Source organism: Myiozetetes cayanensis, unplaced genomic scaffold (assembly GCF_022539395.1).
Source record: "Myiozetetes cayanensis isolate MyiCay16 unplaced genomic scaffold, myiCay2020 scf2-11, whole genome shotgun sequence".
NCBI lineage: Eukaryota > Metazoa > Chordata > Aves > Passeriformes > Tyrannidae > Myiozetetes > Myiozetetes cayanensis.
In genome coordinates, this window is record NW_026087411.1 from 22,405,598 (window position 1) to 22,416,260 (window position 10,663).

The following is a 10,663-nucleotide window of genomic DNA, read 5'->3' on the forward strand; positions in this document are numbered from 1 at the left end:
ACAAAGGGGAACATTTTTTTCCCCACACAAAGTATTACTGAAGTATGGATTGCATTGCTTGGCACACTCTGGTCATCAGATAGATGAGTGGTTCCAAAAGGGGACTGTGTGAGTACAGAGGGTAAGTAAACCACAGTGGTGTAGATGCAGCCTATAGCACAGGGCTTAAACTAATCCTTGACAGAAGCTGTGGACAAGCAAATCTATGTTGTTGCTTACACTACTTCCTTCAAACATTGCTATAGGTCTCTCTCAGAAGGAAAACTACAGACAGCTTGACTGGATGGCCATTCTGATGTTCTGCTACACCTCTCTGATGAAGGACATGGCACTGTGGTTATGCCCAAAAAGCATTCTGAGAAGCACAGTCACAGCCTTTTTGGTTGTGCCCTGCCATAGAGGAAGGGCTATTAGGCCTCCCTCAGTTCCACCTACCTGTGCCAGACAGAGACATCATAATCTTAGTGCCTGCCTTTCCCTGGTACTGCCATCTGTGCTGTAGGCTGTTGGTACAAGGACCTCTTGTTCTCTTTGCATGATCAGAGAAGCCATGTTTTGAGCTGGCTTACATCAGAAAGATACTATGCTGGCCCTGAACGCTGGGTCTTGGGCCCAGGTTCCCAATGGCTACTATGTATTTTCTGTGCAGTTGCTGCACAAAGATATTCTCAGACTAAGGGAAAACCCTTACAGGTTGGGAGCTTAAGAACACAACAGAAAGGTGAGGAAAAGGGATACAAGAAGCGCAGTGGATTATGTGGTGATCTGTGTACACTATACACTTCATAAAATTATACATTCTTAGCGTCCTGGCTAGATAACCAGATCATAGCATCTTTCCTCTATTTCAGTCAAAATCACATGTTGCCTCTACCAAATAAACGTAATCTGACCCAAGAGTAGATATACAGAAGTGGGGGAAAGAGCTTCTGTGTTTTTGACATCAGAGTACCTACTCTCAGAGTGCCATTACTATTACATCTGTTCAGTGACCACGATGCATTCTCAAAGGCCTCTATCATGCCACAGTCCATGTGCAGTACCTTTTCCAAACCCGTTCTCTCCAGTGCCAGGTTGCCTAAAGCAACAGATTGCACCTTATTTGGTCTGAAGACTATTTTAAATAACCAGATATGCTACGAAGCAGCAACAGTGAAATACTCAAGTTGGTGGCCTTTTTTTTTCTGTATTCTGGCACCAGTATTTAAGAGATGGAGAAGAGCCAGGTGCAAATTCTGAAGAACTCAGCAGCCCCAGGCAGGGTGGTGCAAGAACACTTGGTCCTTCCAGGTCCCTACTGGCTCTCAGCAACGTGCTCCTCTTGCATTCAGCTACTGAGAGGTTAAAGGCTTCCTTCTGCCTTTGGCATGCAAGTGCCAGCAGAAGAGACTGTTGTCTGTCCTCAGCACAGCCAAGGGCAAGAAATGAACAAAGATTGGATTAATTCATAAGACAGCAGAAACAAATATTCCCCATAACCAAGCATAATTAGGTATTTGCAGGCTAATTATAGGGTTTCAGAAAAAGAAAGTGCAAAGCCAATGTCCAAAGGTAAAAAATAAATAGATTTCCGTAACATTCCAGCTGGGCAGCAATGCCACCTACCGGTGGATATCCCACCACCGACTAACCAGGGAACAAGGCAGCAGCTAGTTTCTAACCAGGCCTCTCCTGACAGATACAAATTCCTCACTCTGGCATTACTGTTGTCTCACACGGCTGTCACCCAGAGAGCAGCTCACAAACAGAGAGCAAAATGAACACAGCTAGTGTTAGCCCTGTTTTTAGTGCCTTATTGGAGACAGTAACAGTGGTCAGCGTGCTGGTATGGGAACGGCTGTCATCTTAAACACTGTGCCTCTCAGAGTGGATATTAATGTTGTGTTCTTCATGCTGGTTGAAAGGGCTCAAAATATGCCTCCTTAGACCCCTAAGCACCATGTCCTGCTTGTCCCTCAGACAACACTAGAGGTGTCATACTCCTTGGGAATCACAATTTAGGACCAAAATTGAACAGGCAGGAAAATAACCCCTGTTGTCAACAGCCAAATACATCATGATCTCTACTCTGGATAGTAATTTTGATAATTAATTTTGTCTGCAGATGGAACTAGGTGGCTGGGTGCTTGCCAATAATTTTAAGAAACAGCTCCTCAGAAGTTCATCCCCCTACAGCTTCAAATACAACCAAGTGGAAGACCAGAGGAATCTCAGGTGTGCCCAAGACCTCACTCCTTCAGGAGAACCCAATACCATGTGAAGTTCAGCCATTTCATGGAGTTCCCAGATGACAGTGGAGTTCCCCACCTTTAGAGCTGAACTGGAACTTTGGAGACTAAATATGCACAGCAAAGATCATGAGTTTTACACACCAAAGGACATCAAAGCTCCATCTAGCTGTCAGGGCCCAGGCCCACACCATGGCAGCTTTGGCAGGTGATCCCAGGACAAGTCACTAAGCCTCTCTGACCTCTGCTCTTCCCCTGTGTATAGAGCTCACTTAGATTTGCTGCAGAGGATGACTGGGAAGCTCATACATTTCTGCAGCATGAAACACCCAGGTACATCAAAACAGCACAACTTGCCCAAGTTTAATCATACTAAATACTGAAGAGTTACCACAATTGCAGGCCCTGCTCAGTTTCTGCAGGATAATACACCTTAGTTCCATGGAGCCAGGCACTTCCAAGACAAAGTGGCATTTATATACATTTCCTCAACTTCATCTCTTCTACATTTTTGTGTGGGCAAAAGAGTGAATTTCAAGCAAACCATAAAGAAAATGAGTAACAAAGAATTGCACTGCCCATGAAAACTGGCTGAATCAATTCATTGCTTGCATTAACCATTCTTTCATGTTTGGGTTTTTGCCTGTTTTCCCTGCTTAAGAAAAGAAACTTATGTAACTGTGTTCCATCACCTTCCACTAACTTTTGGGACTACGACCACTTGTATCAACTGTGGAGAGATCCTTAGAAACACCCAGTTCTTTTCCTGCTTCATGACAATTACTCAGTGGACCCAGGAGGTCTGAGTGAGCACCCTCCACCACAGCATTAATGAAAACCACACAGCTATTTGCACTTGTACTTGCCTAACTACAGCACACAGCTGGGAGGCAGGAGCAGTGGCTAAAAGAGCAACAAGCACAAATCAAAAGGGACTAAGACGAACCAGTTCTGCTGCTCATGGTAAAACTTACTGTAAATGGGACAGAACACTTAGAAAGAATGGTGCCAAAGGAAGATGGGCATGGTGGCAGCAGCTCAGCTCCTTCCCCTCCCTCCCGCCACAGTGACTTCTGTTTCTGGAATTTCTGTTGTTAGAAAAATTCAGCTGAGTTCTGCATGATTCCCAGAATGGAAAATGGTGCCAGGACACAGAAAGTGAGTGTGATAAGGAAGACTGTCACACACACACACAAAGTAGATTTTCATCAATTATTCATCATTTTAGGAAGAATCTCAACTTGCCCAGCAAGGTAAGCTTCTGCAGCCCCTTCTTTATCACCTGACCTCTGCCCCACACCATGACTTCTGATAGCAGCAGTCTCCCTTCATGCCTACCTCATACCTTTTCTACTGCTCTATTGTTCCAGCCTACATCTTCACCCACAGTATGCACCTTTTTGAGACCTAGTAGCAAGTCTCTCTATCAGCCCCTTGCCTATCAGGCTGACTTTACATGCTGCTTCACAGCTCCCTCATGCAAATTCCTCAACCTGATTTTCACCACATTCTTACTGTTGTAACCCTCGCACCTGGTTCAGTCTGTCTGTGGTTCAGCTGCCACAATAGTGATCTGAAGCAGTATTAAGAAGCTATGCTTTAGTGAAAAGGTCAACAAAATGAACTTCTTCCCTGAGGCAGCAAGACATGGACAATTATTCTGGCTGTAAGGGCCTGGCTCACTAGGGAGGACGGGAATATGCTGGCCAGCTCCAGGCAGCAGCCTCAAAGACACTCAGTCCCAAAAAGCACATGGTCTCAGTTCTTATGGGGAAAGAGGGAGAAGCAAAGAATGCAACATTACTCAAATCACTTTAGAAACCTGAGAATCTACATGGAGATGGGTAAGAAAAAAAAGGAGGTTTATAAACGCAGCAACTGCTGGGAAGTTTCAGGCACCACCTGTAACTTACTGGGCAGGAGAGAATAAAACTGAATCACTGCTACAGAGCTTAAGCAGCTTGGCTCTCTGAAAGAAACGATCACTTAGAAGTATATGCTGGCATAGAAATATTTTAAAGCACCACCAAAGCATATCCAGCATGTCAGAAGTGAGCAGGAAAAATTCCTGTCCTGAAACACCAAAAAAAAAAAAAAAAAAAAAAAGAAGAAGAAGAAAAAGGATTTGTTTGTTTTTTAAGAAAAAGTGGTTTGACTTGTTTTTGCATCATTAGAGTTGGCAACTACCAAAACCCTAAAAGAGGAACAGATCACATCATATTTCTAAAGGCTCTTTGCCTTTTCCACACTAATGTGGAACAGGGAAGGAGTTTTTACAGTCTTGACGAAGGCACCAAAAAGCGAATTATTTCAGTTAAGTCTGAACCTTCCAACCAATGCAGCTCTTTACAACTGTAACCTCTGGGTTTCCCATTCCTATTTGCTTTCCATCTTCCAAATTTCTACTCCCTCCCCACCCTGACAAATTTTCAGAAATTATACTATCTTTACATAAAATAAAACCTAAGGAATTGGAAGGATGTTAGTGTCTTCTAGGAGAGTGTTTGGGATTGACCTTGTTACACAAAGACCAGAGAAAAAAGCTGCTTATCTGGGCAAGATCCTTTGACATCACTAGCTAGAAGATACCAAAGTAGCATAAATCAAAGCATAATCCCCATGAAGGAAAGGAGGTGTTTTCCTGTTTGTTTTTCCCCCTGCAGACATTTCAGAACAGTACTTCCACAAAAAAGCTTCCATTGCCAGATTACAAGTCAAGGAAACTCCAGTTCTTACCAATGTTTTTCCAAGTTTTATGTTGATAAGGATGTAAAGACTTCCTTTTCTGGATCAGAGCATTAGTCTCCAAAGAGTTACATCTCTGCAACAACTACAAAATGCTTCACAATAAAAGAAAACTAGCGAAAAGACAGGGTTCTAGCATCTTCAGAAGGTTTCACACATCAAAACAGTTATAAAATTATCTCTTGAGCAATGGTACAGATCTCCAGGTTTACTTCAAAACACCATAGCAGACACAGATGCAAAGAGTTTTCCACTTGCTCTTTAATGAACTCCTCACACTCTGACTGCTGTACACCTGACGTTCTTGTCAAAGTCAACTACCCTTGACTCCTTTTTTTCAGGCACTCCTAAACTGTAGTTCCCGAGAAGCACTTGCTTCATGAGCAAATAAGTGGGACTCCCACATCAGGTTTATGTATACAGGGGCCTGCTGGGTAATCAAAACTCAAGCTCTGGAAGGAAGGAAGAGCTCAAGCACTGAGCAAACTACCACAGCTAACACACAAGTTATGCTGGGATCCAGCTGCATATCCATATCTGTCTCATCTCACAGTGGACTGTCAGCATATCCAGAGAGTCACTGTCGCTGCCTGCCTCTGCTTTATTCCTACAGCTCTTTCTCCATTAGACTAAGGTATGTGGTGTGTCTTGCTGCACTTCAGACAGAGAAGGATTTGCTAAACGGGATCAGAAAGGTAGGCCAGAACTCCAGTTTTTAGGTCTAGGAACTGCAACTCCAGATGTGGGGGGTAAACGATTTATTGTGAGCTGCCTTTGAATAGCTGATTGAGATAAACAAACCAAATCGGAGACCTTTCCTGCTTCTCTTTTAGGATACACACCATTTGCTACCATTATTGCTCTAGAGTATTTTGGTTTTACATTTTCTAGTGAGAGAGAGCAATAAACTGTCCAGAGAAAGATCATATCTCAAACTCTGAAAGAAAATAATATATTAGTGAATGAACTTTCAAAAAAATCATTTATGTAAAAGTATGTTCTATTTACAGAGATCAATTTGCTCTTCAGTACAACTACTACCAGAAAAAAAAACCGTATAAGAAACACCTCATCTTTTAAAACAGGCATTTACAAATACTCTGCTTAAACTACTAGAAAAATTAAGACATTTGAAATAAAGAGTGCATTCTGCATGCAGTTAGGATAGAAATTATATCACTTGACTTCAGTGTGTCATATCTTATATGTTGTCGATGACACATTCCTGGGCTTTTCTAAAACACCACAGCCTGGCTATTACCTTAGGATCTCAAAAGGAGGACATGGATCTTCATTAGCAAGTTATTAGCTACTCTTCGTTTTGCCATTAAAAAAGGACAACCCGATTGTCTTCTCGGCAGGAGGGTCTGGTCTTGTGGAACTTGGCATCCTTTTCCCTGAGTTTCCCTTTAGTGTTTTGCTAGGCATGATGATTATTGACTTGGTATATCTACAAGTCCTTGGCCAGCACTCTTCCCATTACAAGGCAGAGTTCAGAAATTCCAGGAGCTGTGCACGGTTCCGGTCTCTCTGTAGAGCAGAGAAGCAAAGGCAGCAGTTGAACAGCTGAAAAGACTCAGTGGAGCAAGGCTGCAGATCCCAGTTTTCTGTAGGGCTTTCACACTCACACAGCCGGATCTAACTAGCTATCAGTTGGGTGTGAGTGCCCAGGGGAAGCACCAGGCAATGGGTTCTGGGGAGAGATGCCCTTGCAGACAAGTTGTCACTGTCATTATTTCATGGTACATTTTCTAACTGGCTCCCTGCAGAGGCTCCACTGGGCTGTAGTCATGTAGCTCACAGCTCAGGAGGGAACTCACAAGCAGAATAGGTGCTATTCTCTGGTGTCTGAGGCCGCTTTCACTGTACACACAGCAAGTCTTGTGCTTTGGGAAGTATAATTGTTTTCTCTGTGCATAAAGAGCAGCTTGCAGCATGACAGAACATTGAATTTAGGTTATTTTCTTCACGTGAGAGATAGCCCAAGCAGTCAAAACACTTGTTTCAGTGGTTTTTTTTATAAAAAATCTGCTTCAGTAGCTATAGAATGAATTGTTATGGCTGAACCAGAATCTGCTAGGCTGGATATACATCAACGAAGCAGCACTTCTAACACACACTGACTAGCACCAGAGCCCTCTGCAGGCCACTCTAAGGTGTAGAAATTGTTGAAAAGGGTGAACGTATTATTTAAGTGCTGAGTCCAAACACCCATAGAAATAGCACAAACCACAAACCACGTTCGTTATATCAATTTCCCTGGGTATCTCAGCAAAAACATTTGACTGCTTTGAGAGAATGCATGGGCATGTGGTCCTAATACTACTCCTGTCTTTTTTTTAATTCCTCTCTAAATAATGGCTAGTCCTGCATGTGTTAGAAAAACACAGTAAAGCAGCAATTACCACAACTGATCACAAGAGACTGAAAGAAGATGAGTACAATTAAAATTAAAAACTGTAAATCATATCAATAGAGAAAGCTATGAATCAGCTAACCATTAGACACTGAAATTTTAAGAACCTGCACCAGCACCCTTTAGTTTATCTACTCATGCATGAGTATTCCAAGCCCACTGATAACACAAAACCTGCCAAAAGAAGGAATTAAAAAGCCTCAGATGGAATCACAGCCACACTAAAAGCTACACTCAATTTACAACCCCCAACTGCAAGACCCACTTTTCTACAAAAGACAGTACTATTGCAAAAATATTAAAAGATACGGTATTTTCTCTTAGGAATATATAGACTACTTTAACTCTTACCTCTATATCTTCCTTAGTCTTCTTAATTTTCATCTTAATTTTCTTTCCTGTTATCATGCTGTAGTTTTCATTCTTCTTTTTGTTTTTAAAGAACTAAAATGAGATCACACATTAAAAAGACATAAGCTTTGCTTTATTTTGTAATGTTACAAATCTCAAGTACAATTATAGATGATAATATTTTATATTTCCTAACTGTTCAAAACAATATAGACAGATTTCTATTTGTTTATGACAAAACTGGTGATGTTATACACATTTTTATTACAGGACAGATTAAGTATTTAGATAAGAAATATAATGGGGCTTCAGATTCACACAAGCATACCTTGGAAAGCTGGACAGGTCCTGTTTTCTCTCTCTTTTTCTTCTTTTCTTTCTTTTTCTTCATTTTGTTCTCTTTTTTCCTTTTCTACAACAGTAAGACATACATTCTTAGGCTTACAGACTCAAAAGGGCAAAATAAACCAAACCCACAAGTATCTCTGAAGGCCCTGACTGGTCAAGACAGCCCTTCTGTTTGCCCTTACCCCTGCCAGACAAGTAGTAGCTGAAGTACAGAAAGTAACACAGCAGGGTTAGCAACCCTTAGGACCTTGAGAAACAGAAATGGTCTGATTCCCTGTTTTCTCTTGTTTAATGTAACCCCAATATATAAAATTACTGAACAGAAGGTCCTGATAAAATGAAATAGAAAAATTAGTACAGCAAGAATCTACTACCTGCTTCTCTCACTGACTGAAAATCAGGTTTTTTGAAAAATTCTATAAAGTTACTAAAATTCCCCACTTCTCTTTTCTTCAGAGACTACTCTGAACTCTAGCTGGACCAGTAATGACTGGAAGAAGTAACTTTTAAATTATTTCCTTTTTTGCATAAAGTCAAGTAAATGCCAACCTTACAGTTCAGCTACCATAACCCTAAAATCATGATTCAAATTTACAGAGCCACAGACAACAGCATTATGTCCCACATGACCTTTAAGGTTATTGCAATATAAAGAACTATTTCCTGTTTGTTAACTCCCTATTTCTCTTCGTAAAATGTTTACCTTTTTGTTGTGTTTTTCTTTTTTCCTTTTCTTTGATTTAGACTTAGGAGAATCTAAAGGAAAAAACAAACAACAAAATCAAATCAAATCCTCTAAGTTTAGCATTCTTGAAAAAGGCATTTGGTTTTACAGATAAGGCATACAGAAATGTGAAACCTAAAAAGAAAATGCCTTAATTTAGCTACATATATTGACAGCAGTTGAAACTAACCCCGAAATGAAAGCAACACATTAATTTACTGCCTCTTACTGATCTAACACTGAAACTGAAAATACCCGATTTACTGATTCTGCAGACATTCCAACTTCATGTGAGTCCTCAAAGGCAAATGCTTGAAATGTTAAGATGAAGCAGGACTGAATAAAAAACCCCAACTCAGGTCTAAATAGACTGGTGAAGTAGAAAAAGATCCGTGTTTTGAAAGTGTAATGAACAGAGGAGTTTAAATATACACAGCATATTGTTACAAAGTAACTATTCTTTAAATGGCATGTTTTTATTTTTAAGTTATTTAAACTAACAAAAGAACATTGCAGATTGTGTTTAAAGAGGCACCTTAACACAGCAATAGGAGAAGGTTAAGAGAGAAACACTGAATGCGCAGCATTGGCATCTTTGTGGTGGTTTAGTCACATTTAAAACAAGCTCTAAATGTTTCCAGGAGTACTACCAAAACTGGTAAATCATGTGCACAAGCGGAGGTAGCTTACCTCTACTACTCGAAGAAGATGACCTTGATGAAGAGCGTGACGAGGAGGAAGAAGTGGATGTGGTGCTAGAAGATGATGTGGATGAAACAGATGACGATCTGCTTCTACTGCGTTTTTGTTTCCTTTTTTCTTTTCCTTCAGACAGCACAAGGTAACAGTGACAAGCATGCTAGTAACTGTGGTCTACAAAAACGACTCTTCACAGAACTTAAACACAGTGAGCCCCTACGTGCTACGGTTTTATTACTATTAGCAAGTGATCATGCCCAGTATTGGGGTCCGACTTGGTGACTGACACAGAGCATCACAACAGACCAGCAGTGCCTACCTCGGACCTTCAGCCTTCTTCTGAAGTTGCACACAGCGTCCTACTTTTTTCATCCTTGCTGTTATCCATATCTAGTCAAGAGGCAAAAATACATTCAATAACGTAATTTCCAAAAGATTCTGGAAAGGTGGGGGGGAGGGGGGGAACGGCAGTGCGGAGAAACCGAGGAAATCTGCGAACACGCCTGAGGGCAGCCCCTCAGAATCACAGAATGGGTTTGGTTGGAAGGGACCACAGTGGGTCTCCAGGTCCAACCTCCCTGCCCAAACAGGGTCGTCCCTGAGCACACGGCACAGGACCACGTCCCCCCTCCCCTCACACTGCACCACCCTGCGGGGGGGCCGCGCCTTCAGCCGCATCCTCTCGCATCAGGAACCGGAGGCCAGCCCCCTTGTTTTCGTGCCACCGCCAGCGCGGTCGCAAAGGCAGTTTCGCCCCACATCCCCTCCGTGTCGGGCTGTCGCTGTATCACGGGACGCGGCCGCGCAGGGAGCCCCGGGGGCCACGCACCGCCCTCAGCCGCCGGAGAACCTCGCCCACGGCCCGCCCGACCCCGCCGGCCCCGACCCCCCTGCCCGACCCACCCGGGCCGGGGACGGCGCCGCTCCCGCTCTGCCTCCCCGCTCCGCGCCCGGCCCGGCCCGCCCGCCGACCCGGAAGGGCTGGAGCCGCCGCCGCCGCTTCCTGCCCCTCGCACAGCAACGGGGTCAGGGGCGGACACAGTTCCCAAGCCCCTCTCCAGCGCTCTGGGCTCTACCCTGCCAAGGTTTGCGCCCCCCTGTTTTAAAATACCGTGTCCCCAAGCACGAAGTAATCACGGGATACTGAAACAG

General features: G+C 43.0%; 1 long non-coding RNA gene across 1 annotated transcript; it reads right to left on the minus strand.

The window, feature by feature from the left end:
• Window positions 1-5,936: 5,936 nt before the first annotated feature.
• On the minus strand, window positions 5,937-10,498 carry LOC126639528 (uncharacterized). The gene is made up of 7 exons (XR_007628824.1): window positions 10,415-10,498; window positions 9,831-9,901; window positions 9,503-9,637; window positions 8,792-8,844; window positions 8,069-8,152; window positions 7,741-7,833; window positions 5,937-6,503 (listed from the first exon to the last, which is right to left on the minus strand). It is a non-coding gene; the product is annotated as an uncharacterized LOC126639528 (long non-coding RNA).
• Between the last annotated feature and the right edge of the window lie 165 nt (window positions 10,499-10,663).